Source organism: Hippocampus zosterae, chromosome 9, assembly GCF_025434085.1.
Source record: "Hippocampus zosterae strain Florida chromosome 9, ASM2543408v3, whole genome shotgun sequence".
NCBI lineage: Eukaryota > Metazoa > Chordata > Actinopteri > Syngnathiformes > Syngnathidae > Hippocampus > Hippocampus zosterae.
In genome coordinates, this window is record NC_067459.1 from 6,850,830 (window position 1) to 6,863,982 (window position 13,153).

The window sequence follows — 13,153 nt, forward strand, 5'->3', positions numbered from 1 at the left end:
GATGATGTTGACTCACCTTTTCCCTTTGCCTTTCGAATCGCTTTCATGTCATCAAGAGGACGATGAAGCCGATTAAGCCTCCAACTGATGACAAATCTCAAATGGGACGTTGCCGATTAACATTTGCTTTGACGGGCTTGCGGTCTGAGGAGCTGAAGTGCAGGTGGCATCCTCTGTTGTTTTTCTCGAAGGCTAAGGGACCATGTGGGAAAGTTTAGGGCGGCATGTTAACCGTACTTAATGCTGGTCAACAGGAAACAAAAAGTCCTTAATTGACAGAGCTCAGGTGCAATAAATAAGTCCAAGATAATTTGCTTGAAAACTTTTTCAACCATGAACGTGACCTACAACCTATACAACTCAATTGAAAAACAAATCTTTTTGAGAGGGGAAGTAAAAGTAAACAACTGAGATAATGTGGTTGCACAACTGTGTGCACACCCGCTTATAATTTGTGCCTTGGCAGCATTCGCATGAAACCAAAAACATTGAATTCATGTTTAATGGAAGTCAGCACACAGCTTCCACAATTTAAAGGCCCTCTGATTAACCCCAAACAAAATTAGGTTCTTGTATGCTTTCCCTGACATTTCCCGAGTGACATCTTGCAGCAAAGGCTGTTGTTCACCGAGAGCTTCCATCATTACTCGGGAAATGTCGAAAAAGAATTTCCAAGGAATTAAAATCACTTTGCAGTGAAGACAGTCATCAAGTGGTGGGAATGTGGCACAATGTTAACATTCTTAAAAACAGGACATCACTTCGAATTTGATGAACAGATGAGAAGAATACTGGTCAGGCAGACTACCAATGGCAACATTGAAAGAGCTGCAGGAATTTCTGGAAAGTACTGCTTGTGCTGTTGAAATAGGTGTCAGGAAAAGCCTACTAGAACTTCTGAACTACCGTATATATGGGTTTATTCAGAGACACTTTAAATGGTGGCAGGAGTGTGGCCACTCCCATTTCACGAGTTTGAACCCCTAGTTATAAGTGGGTGTGCACACCTTTGCAACCACATAAGATCACTTTTTTAGTTTTAAATTGTTTCTGGGGATTTTTCCTCTCAAAATGATTTTTATCTCCCAATTTAGTAGTACAGGTTCGAGGTTAAGAATATTTCTCTTGGTTTCATTTTTTAATACAGTACTTTATAACAGTACCTTAATCGGGTTTTTTTTCTTCACCCCCAATTCATTCGAGTGGCCGCGTATCTGACGCTTACCCATATTTATTATTTTTTGGTGTCGGAAGTGGACATTTTGGGAAACCTCTTCGGCTCATTTTTAGATGAACTCCTATTAGGGAATCCACCCAAAGGAGCCCAAATTGGAAGCAGATGTCCTACCTTGACAGATGGGTAGAGCTAATTTGCCAAGATTTTTGCCTATGTCATCTAATAATGGCTTGTTGTCAAAGTGTGATGATCATTTTGAGGATTTGGAGTGATAAAATATTAGCCCTTGAAACCAATTTCAGTAATCAACATGAAATTTGTCGATCATAACAGCACATAAAAAAACCTAGGCTCGAAACTGAATAGGAAGTCAGCCATTTTGGTTGGATACAGCGCTTGTAAGAGTCAATTCACCTAACTGAACCCTAATCTGAAACAGGTATCTTGGACAGATAATGCCGTCTAATTTTCGGAGCAGGTCGTCACAGTCTGGTGATCGTTTTATGTTCTACAGCTCCTCTGTGTTGTCACTTTGTGAGCCACAATAAAACCTCTTGTTAATACTAAAGGCGCTGTAAACCCACACAACACACGCAAGGATTGTACAAATACTGGAACTATGTTGAACACACACACACACACACACACACACACACACACACACACACACACACACAAAGAAGTAAGTGCGGAGGGTAAAGTGTGAGTGCGCGTGGTGCTGGGGTGAGTGGGTTGATAAGGGGCATCACTTTCCATCTTGTTGGCACAAGGGAGGTCGACCAGTGCATATTTTTGAACTCATCCACTCATTTACCGACACCACACTAACCCCCTCACCCACACATGCACTCTTGTACACACACACACACGTTTGCGTAGTTTTAATGTCACTTCCCGGGTGTTCTCGTTAATACACTCGGAGGACTTGTTCAACACAAAGCGAGGATGTCAACAGTTTGATGACTCCACAACATGAGGGATACCTGTTACACAAACACACGCACACACACTCACGCACACACACAAACACACACACACACACACAGAGTTTGCAAGAGTTCACAACAGGGTACACAAGGACCCCTCTGAACTCTATAATTTGGCTCCTTTCCAAGGAATAGCTCACCTCAGAAGCTCACAGCAGCAGTCTTCACGCCCTCCTTATGGCCCAAAACACAAGCATACACACACACACACACACACACACACACACACACACACACGCACACACACACACTCACACACGCACACACACACACACACGTTTAGGGAAAAAAACCCACGACCGTTAACACAAATTCTAAAACGAGCGAGGGGAACGCTGAGTCACTGAACAGATTTTTAAGCTCCCACATTTGATCAGGCCTCAATGACCCCACACAATACTGCGTCCAGACAGATGTGGTAACGAGGGCTACGATTGAGGATGATGACAAAGATGATAGGGGGAAAACAAGGATGTAGGGAGAAAAAAAAACACAGTTGGAAGTTTGGGAATGATGTGGGCTAACATGGAAAGTCATGGATGGATAACATGCGCACGCACACACACACAAACACACACACACACACACATGCAAACACACACACACACATGCAGACAGACCACACAACATGCATGCATGAACAGTTCCTGTACTTGTACGTATTACATACTTAGTAGTCAAGTCAAGTCAAGTCAACAGTATTTATAGAGCACTTTCAAACAGCCATCGCTGCACACAAAGTGCTGTACATGGAGCGATTAAACATACACAATAAACAGTAGTAGAGCTATGACATGAACCAACACTCAAGTAAAATTTTAAACAGTACTTCCTGTCGTATAAGGGAAATTGTGAAATAGTAAAATAACAAAGTGAAACTCAAGTTAGAAGGCAACTTCCATTGGCCTTGTGTTTGTCTCCTAAAAAGAAGACAAACAAAAAAATGTTGTACTATCCCAAAAAACAAACGTTAAGCTTTAAAATGATATATTAGTACTAGAGCTGTCAAACGATTAAAATATTTAATCTACCGGCAATTAAAAATGCAACTGTCATAATTAACTCAAATTCACTAAAAATTAATCATGATTACTCACACATTTTTTATCGTTTCTGAATTCCTTTTATATTTTTTGTCCTATTTTACCCCATTTTAATGCTCTCATCAACATGGAATCATAAATCAGTTTCCTATGTGCAAAATGCAAATATGTACTGAAATAACAATTTTGATTTTCAATTTTACATGAACATTTTTCACTTGGAGCAGTTATTTACACATAATCTCTCACACAATATTACTGTCCATCAACAACAGTGAAAAAATATTTTGTCACACAACAGCTGCTTTAACAGCTCTTTTTATGGAATCAAAACAGAGCAATATAATATTATAAAGTGCACATCTAAGATAAAGTAGTACTCAGCCTATAGTGGATTTAAACCATGGTTGCATACTTCGTTTTTCTCAAGTTTGCTTTGAACACAGCAGTCAGTCTATGTTGATTATGTTGGTCCTTCTTGTGCGGAAGTCTCTATGGTTTTGCGTAGACATAATTTCCGATGACTACACTTGGTTCGATGACAACATTGAAGACATTTTATTTTTGCTAGGTCGCTACCACTACACCGCTGAACTTCACCGTCACTGTCAGACGAACACAGAGAAGCTCCACCCGCTCTATTTATATTGACACGGAACATTGTAACCTTCCGCACAAAATAGTTTCAAACAAGTAACAATCGCGTCAGTGGCATACATCGTATACCTGTATGATACAGGTAACTTTGGTATTGTCAGTGGAACTATCTGGCAACTTTTTAAAAGTAAACTTTGCATTCATGAACTCTAAGTATCAGTTTTTGGTGTCTCGCGCTGCAATGGCTGGCAAAACAAAAGTGCGTGGACCTATGCAGCGCGCTTGTTGTTTTGTTTCTGGTTTATTTATAGAGCAACGTAACATCCACTGTGACGTGTGCCGTGTTAATCTCGCGAGAAAAAATGTAATCCCGTTAAAATTAATTTAAATTAATGGTAATTAAAATGCGCTAACCTGACAGCTCCAATTTAGTACATGTTTTGTTTCAGTTTATTTTTGTTGATCATCTCCTAAAAAAAATAAGGCATTAATGAATGTTGCGCTCACCTAAAAAGAAAAAAATAATTAATGTGTTATATATGGTTAATCATTTAGTTTTGTAGTTCATTTTCAATTTTCAATTTCCTTAAAAGAAGATAAACCGTTGATGTTACGCGTTCCTAAAAAGAAACAATGCATGTGTTTTCCAAATATTGAATTAGGTAATTCCTCTGCAATGCTCATTTTCATTTCCTTAAAAAAAAAATAGATAAACCATGAAATGTTGCATTTTCCCAAAATGATAAGCTCTTGTTGTTGAATATATATTTTGGTATTTTATTGTATTGTTCATTTGCGCAAAAGAAGAAACGATTGAAGTTTTGCTTCCCTGAAATGAAAATATATAAGATGTATTGAATAACATATTATGGTTATTGAATAATAATAATAATAATTAAGTGTTATCATATGTTATCTTCATAATTTAGTTCAAAAAAGCTGAAAAACGGTTGATTCTGCCCTTTACTAAAAAGAAAAGATTTACGTTGTTATTTGTGCCTGAATTTTATTTTGAATTTCATCGTTTGCTCCCAAGTAATGATGTTGCATTTCACAAAATGGAAATGATTCAAGACACTGTTCATTTTTAAGATATTAGTGCTTTGTTTCATTGTCAAACTGATTTGTTGTGTTATTTTGGGAATTTACTACACAGTTTACGTACTGCGCACTGATTGGAGTTATTTTACGCTTCATTTAAAATGTGTGCACATTGGGAAACATCTTTACTGTACAAATGTGAACTGAACCGTGACCTTAACATCAACCGTGCTTTCAAACGCACAGTATGTCTGTCTTAACGTGGTGCAGAAAAAAAAAAAACAAGACTCCATTCCACATGGAACATTTGTCCCTCGTTAAAATCACTGGCTAACACGCATTGGATGAAACGCTACTACTGGTAATAAATAAACAAAAAAATAAAAAATAATTGGCTCATCTGGAGACTTAAACCTCCATTTCCAAATGCACTTACTAGTGGCATGTTTGCTTTTTATGCACACACTTCGACCTGGTTCCTGCATGTGCCCCATTATTGTACGCTAGGCTTACCATTAGTTACTCCTAACATCAAGGGCCGGGGCGCTGCCAACCTTTGCCTTTTCATCCTAAATCATCACGTTTTCTCTGTGACTCACCGGCGGGCTACGTTCACAGCATATGCACTCGTTTCCCAGAAATTAGTGTAAATCAATGTAATGTGCTAAGTGACAGAAACAGGACTGCTTCAGTGTGTGTCTGTACATGTGGAAGAAGACATTGCAGGCCAGTAATGAAACAGGCTAGAAAAACAAAATATTACATAACATGATGATTTAAGAAAAAGAAAAAAAACAGTACTTGAAAGGTAAAAATGGTGGCTGCTACCATTTTAAAATATTATGATAAGGATTCCCTTCTGTTTTGAGGGGGCGTAAATCGTAGGTTAACAATAATATATTGTTAATGCAACTGCCGGTTTAGTATGGTTATGTTGTTGTTGAGGTCACATTTGGTTTTGTGCCCTTTTGTCTCCACCTGTTCTTGTCATCAGTGTCCCTGTTCTCCTCCATCCTGACCCCAGAAGACAGTTCATCGTGGAAGTGGATGCCTCCGACACGGAGTTGGGGGCTGTGCTCTCTCAACGGTCAGAGACTGACCAAAAGGTTCACCCCTGTGCTGCCTACTCCCACCGGTTCCTTCCTGCTGAGGTGAACTACGACATTGGGGACAGAGAGCTGCTAGCGGTGGTGGCTGCACTGGGGGAATGGCGCCACTGGCCGGAGGGAGCAGAGCAGCCATTTACCATCTGGACGGACCATAAGAACCTGACATTCATCCGGGCTACCAAGTCCCTCAACGGTCAGCAGGAAAACTATAATAATAATAATAATAATTATTATTATTAATAATTAATAATTATTATTATTATTGTCCTGTAATAACTATATATATATATATATATAATAACTATATATATAAAAACTATATATAATAATAATAATAATAATAATAATAATAATAATAATAAATGCTCTTGGGATGCGAGGGCCCAGTCTCATGCGACTGGTTCGTCACAGTGCGTAAGCCGATCAGCTTCACCAGGTCCCGCCAATGACGGCCCTCCAGGGTAAAGCCCTGGTGCTTGACATCCTCCCTAATGACATCAAGCCATCTGGTGTGGGGTCTGCTCCGTGACCTTTTCCAGCCGGCTATACCTGGATCGAATGAAAAGATGGCGCCGGTGGCGTGTGCGAGGGGTAATTGGTTTTCTTTAATGTATAAGGAGTGCAGTTAAACTTGCTCAATCTAAAGTACCTGACATAACCTCTGTTGTGAACTGGCACTATATACAGTAAATTTAAGTGATATCCATTGAGTGGAATTTAAACGAGTATTTTTGGTGTTTACGGATGAAATTGCGAGCTAGCAAATAAGCTCATGGGGCAAGTAGAGCGATGCTCAGAGGGGACAAATTTCAAATCAATTTTATTTTTATTTGGCTTTTCATGACTGTTAATGCAACTCAGAGAGTGTTGTTGTTTCTTTCTAACAATCAAGGTGAACGTCTTACAGTTCTACAGTAAACTACATTGATGTGACGATAGGCTGTATTCTCCATTCATTTTGATGAGATTTTTGTCATGGGAACGATGAAAAAAGTGGGAATTTTTGTCAATTAAGAATTCCCAAAATGTTCCGATAAGATGAACAGTTCGAATGTGGAATCATTTGAATATTCAAGCGTTACAAATGTCGAATATATTATTTTTTGTCTTTGTCCAACTTTGTGAGCATGACGTTTGTGTGTTTTTGCATTCACGGCATACGATTGTCAGGAGGGCAATGGGGCCATAAAGCGACTGACCTCTCCATGCATGTTATTACACATTGATGAGGCCGCCCATCTGATCATTAACTCACTGTGTAATCATTTGTGTGTGTGCATGTGTGTGTGAGTGTGTGTGGCCCGCTCCTTTCCAAAGGCTGTTTTTGCCACCCACTGTCTTTCATTGGACCCCATCGATTTCTCCCTGAAGCACCTCCTCAAGGCCTGCTTGCCAAAGGACTCTGCTCTGCACTTTGTGGCCGTAAACTTGTTATGCTCTGGAAAACACACAGACACATACGGCCTCTGATCGGGAATTAGCGTCACTGTAAAAATATTCTTGTTAAAATAGTAATACATCACTGACACTTTATTGGGTGATAAATAATATTTCACAGTGCTCCAGTTACTTGTTTTGCTCCACTGTGTTCTGATTTTTTGCTGCAAGTGCATGTTCTTGACTGCATTTATTTTTTTGACACTTAAAATAACAATAATAATCGTAGTCCGTCCGTCTGTCCGTTTTCTGTTCCGCTTATCCTCTCAAGGATGGCGGGGCCGAGCCTATCCCACGGACGACCGTGGGGTGCAAGGACAGAGATGTTAAACTCTGACCCACAGTGGGAGTGTGTTGGGAGAGATCCCAGGATAATCAAAAAGGGAGGACAGAGGGGTGCGGGGTGTTAATTGAACGCTCGAAATTGTCCCTAGGTGTGATTGTGAATATGAATGATCATTTGTCTGTGCGTGCTCTGCGATTGGATGGCAACCAGTTCAGGTCAACCCCGCCTACTTCCCGCAAACAGCTGGGATGGGCTCCAGCATTCCCGCGACCCTCATAAGGTTAAGAGATTCAGATAATGGATGCATAGATGTGAATAATTCTAATTCTATACAATAAATGTTTGGACATAAAAAAAAATCATTCATTTTATTCATTCATTCATTCATCTTCCGAGCCGCTTGATCCTCACTAGGGTCGCGGGGGGTGCTGGAGCCTATCCCAGCTTTCTTCGGGCAGTAGGCGGGGGACACCCTGAATCGGTTGCCAGCCAATTGCAGGGCACACAGAAACGAACAACCATTCACACTCACACTCACACCTAGGGACAATTTAGAGTGTTCAATCAGCCTGCCACGCATGTTTTTGGAATGTGGGAGGAAACCGGAGCACCCGGAGAAAACCCACGCAGGCCCGGGGAGAACATGCAAACTCCACACAGGGAGGCCGGAGCTGGAATCGAACCCGGTACCTCTGCACTGTGAAGCCGACGTGCTAACCACTGGGCTAGCGGGCTGCCCATTCATTTTATAAGAACACTATTAATTTCAATAATTGGTAAACCAAATATCGTTTATTACATCAACACACGTTTTTCTTCTAATTGTAGGTCTAGTAATCGTTAATTATATGACATGGATCATGCATCACCTTACAGGAGGCTAACATGTTTTGCCAACATCTTTCTGCTACGGATATCTGAAGAAGACAAATCACCCAATCACAAATGTGCTGGATCAATCACCACAGCATGTGCAACAAATGCAATGCACTTTCTTCGTCACTTGAGGGAACACAAGAACTCCTTTGTAATGACATTTTGCTTGCACCTATGCTGAAGAAATTGGTAACGTTAGTCAGGTATTATCCTTTACGTTTAAATGAATGAATGAATATCTGTGTCTGGACAGCGCATCTAATCAGCTGGATGGATCACGAATGAGGAAGCAGGCAGTGCTGGTGTGCTCAGCCTCCCAGGCAGTGGACTTTTTTCTTTTTTTTTTCTTTTTTTTAGTTTGCCAAGACCTTTTCTATAATGGCTTATTAGGGTTACCGAGCGAGAAAAAAATAAGACAAATTTATATCCATAGGCAAGAGATCTGTTGTATCACTCAATAGCAACTGGTGGGTGCAATGATGGCAGACGAGTCAATGACTTGGCGTCACAGCCATCTAAGTGAAATTTGTTCAGTGTTGTCCCACTGAAAGAGAGAGAGTAGAATATTCACTTTTATGAGATATTGTAGATATGTGTGGAGGTAGGCAGGTAGGTAGGTTAAATGAATATTGATAAGTAGGTAGATGTTGTTCGGTAGGTAGGTCATGATAGGTATCTAGCAGCAATAAGCGGTTACCGTTTTTGTCAAAAAACAAAACAAACCCATTGAATGAGCATTTCAAACAATTGAAAATCTTCCATGATAGATTCAGGAAAAAAACAACTAATTACTAAAATATAGTATCTCTTCTACGGCCCGAATTGCTCTTCTCACAAATAATGTTGGATTCGTGCAATTTAAGTAGAATTTTTTGGGCAAGGGACACTATTTGAAATGTGACGGTAATTTTGATGCTTCGACTTGGAGAGACCCTTGGGATTTTGACTCATATGACCTATACCGTTTGATATTCGGATACGTATACTTAAACTTGTCAGCCAACTGTAGAATGAAAAGGCTGAGGAGCTATTTTGACGCTCGTGGGTGCTGCCAAAAATGGGTGTATCGTAATTTTTTTTGCGAGGACACATCTAGTTTACCCTTTTTGGGACCGCACTGGGTCATGCTAGTCATTTTGGCGGATCGTGTTTCCGCACCCCTGGTGTATCTGGCAATTTGATGACAGAAAGAAGAATGCACTCAGTTTAAAAATAGACTCATCTTCATTTTCATGCCAGGGCAAATCAAATTTTGTGGTTTATGAACATTGTAGATGCGGCTATGCCTCGCTGCACATTCTCGCGCATGGAGCTTCTTGCGCAACAGCGTATCTGGCATTTTGGTGACAAAATGTCAACTACATTTTAGAATTGCAAAACGCAGGTCTAAGTGGCACGAGTGGTGTAACACAATTTTAATTTGATTTGATTTGATTTGGTTGGTTGATTTGATTGAGGCACAGGCAAAAAGATTCAATGCACCATGGTCGTGTGTTGGTGGATGCCATTGTATTTCATTCATAATATGACAACTGCAATCCCATCCAAATCATTGTAGAAATCTATTCATTGAAGGACTCATCCATCGATCCATTTTTTGAATCGTTTTATCCTCGCAAGGGACGGGGGGTGCTGGAGCCTATCCCAGCCGTTTTCAGGCAGTAGGCAGGGGACACCCTGAACCGGTTGCCAGACAATCACAGGGCACACCTAGACGAACAAACATCCGTGCTCACACTCACACCTAGGGACAATTGTGAGTGTTCAATCAGCCCGCCATGCATGTGGGAGGAAACCGGAGTACTTGGACAATACCCACGCATGCCTGAGGAGAACATGCAAATTCCACACAGGAAGGCCGGAGTCGGGATTGAACCCACGACCTCTTCACTGTGAGGTGGGCGTGCTATGAACCACTGGACAATCAGGCCACCCTATCATTATCATCTTAAAAATACTTAATAGCACCCTGCTGACCATGCGGCAGAAATATAGAGCACCACTCCACCGAACTGCAGGGCTTGTCAGACACGGATGTACAATCGTGGTGCAGTTGCCAAAATCATATACGTGGTCAACAGCATCATCCGCAAGGGTAGATCTGGCAGTTTCCCTTCATAAATCCACTTTACGTTCGCCAATCTCATTCAGAAACCCCAGCGAGTCAATATCTGCTTTCACAATGTCAAGCATCATTTGCACTTCGACAGACCTGATTTGAAAGAGAATGGGGGGAGCCATTTCGACTGCCCATGTTCCATCCAACAACAGCACGAAATAGCTTCTTCCACTTGTGCGAGTCTAGGGAAATAACAAAAGAAAGAAAACGCGACCCATGTGCACAGTTAGACAGTCCTTTGTACTAGACTTCCTGAAAATAGGCCCCCATACTGGTTTCGTCTGAAATAAAAAAAAAAAAGAACAGATTTTCTGTAGGCGTTATCCCATAAAAGTGTTGGCTAAAAGAAAGGTGGATGACTCGATTCCAAAATGATGCTGTTGTATGCAGTTTACAAATCACTTAACTCCGGGTAAAAAAAAGTACAGCTGTGATGAGCTGTGTTACCATTTAGCATCCTTTGGAGAAAGCCGAGATCCGGCGACGTCCTTGTGGACCCTGGAGGAGATGCATGTCTGTTTGTCATTAAAGTAAGTCTGTGTCTGTCAACATGACCGGATCACGTAAATATTATAACGGCTGGCAGCTTGTGTAGGTGTGTGTGTGTGTGTGTGTGTGTGTGTGTGTGCGTGCGTGCGTGCGTGCGTGCGTGCGTGCGTGCGTGTGTGTGTGTGTGTGTGTGTGTGTGTGTGTGTGTGCGTGTGTGTGTGTGTGCGCGTGCGTGTGTGTGTGTGTGTGTGTGCGTGTGTGTATCCTTTTTGTGCAATCATGGGTCCTCTGCCAGTACAACTAGTGGCTTATTGTGAAATTAGAGGGACATGTGGACGCCCATTGTGGATGGAACAACTTTCATATTTACGGCCCTCCAAAGATGTTACTCTTTTTTATCATATGAGCTTTTCAGAAGGGTTGGAGTGTGTATTTTATGATCATTGTTTTTGGTTAGAACTACTTCAGTATCTGTACAGATAATTTGTGTTCATAGTTTAGGTAGTACACTCTAATAAATTATTTATGGGGTTAGGAAGTTTTTTACATGTACACATTGTAATCAGTTGATAACTCATTTTAATAAGTTGGCCGTATTTAAAACAGAGAAAATAGTGTGAACTCAATAATATATTGATTGTGAACATCCATTTCTGCCTTGACTTAACAGTCATGTGTTCAAAAATCTTCTAAGCATCCTTTATAAGCTGAGTACAAGTCAGATGTGTCTGGAAAGTCATACATTCTAGACTAAGTAAAGGACTTTTTACAACAGGTGAAAACGTGACTTTTGGAATGTCAGGCAATCAATACATGTACTGATGGAATGTATAAAATATAACAATGAGGACTACTTTGAATAGAAACAAAACGAGTCGATGAGTGGTGTTTCATAAATTGTTTTTTTTGATGAGAGAAGCAGATGAAATTACATCTTTATTGAAATTTCTCAGGGCAACGAGGCTGTGTGCGAGTGCTACGGCAGTCCTTCACAAGTAGAAGGGGCATGCTCTTTGAGGGATGGGGGGTGCGATGACGGTGGAGGGCTGTGTGTGACAACAGGGAAATATTTTTCCCTTACTGGAATAAAATGTAATTGCACATCCACTACAGTAGGTGGCAGTTTCACTCTGATTGTCAGAGAGTGCTCGATGTGTATTAGCTCTCCTGCAGAGGAGTACTTAAAACAATTTTGTAGACAAATGATGCTATTAATAGTCATGTGGGAGAGTTGGGTAGGCGTAAAATATTTTCTTCTTCCCATTTTTAACACAAATAATACTATGAGAACCACTGTGCTACTGGTAGGAATAAATGAGATGTAGTTAATTTCAAATAGGATCATCCCATTTTTTCCAGTCTGTGCTGTTGTCTTTTTAATCATGATTTATACATCTCAGGCTGTTGTGTTGTGCTGTGCTGTTCGGTGTAACTTAAATGTGAATCATCGACCTGAATTTTACAGGTTGTCAGAAATGCGATTTAAAATTAAACACTAAGGGTGTTAATTTTCTCCTGGACATATGAAAAGACATCAGATTTAGGGAATAATATTTCAGATCATGTTTAGGGCTTTGTCTAATGTTAAAATATCAACTGAAACTAAACTATCAATCCTAAATGACAAAACTAATTAGAGCTCAGGGCGGCCCGGTAGTCCAGTGGTTAGCACGTCGGCTTCACAGTGCAGAGGTACCGGGTCCGATTCCAGCTCCGGCCTCCCTGTGTGGAGTTTGCATGTTCTCCCCGGGCCTGCGTGGGTTTTCTCCGGGTGCTCCGGTTTCCTCCCGCATTCCAAAAATATGCATGGCAGGCTGATTTGACGCTCTAAATTGTCCCTAGGTGTGAGTGTGAGTGCGAATGGTTGTTCGTCTCTGTGTGCCCTGCGATTGGCTGGCAACCGATTCAGGGTGTCCCCCGCCTACTGCCCGAAGACAGCTGGGATAGGCTCCAGCACCCCCCGCGACCCTAGTGAGGATCAAGCGGTTAGGAA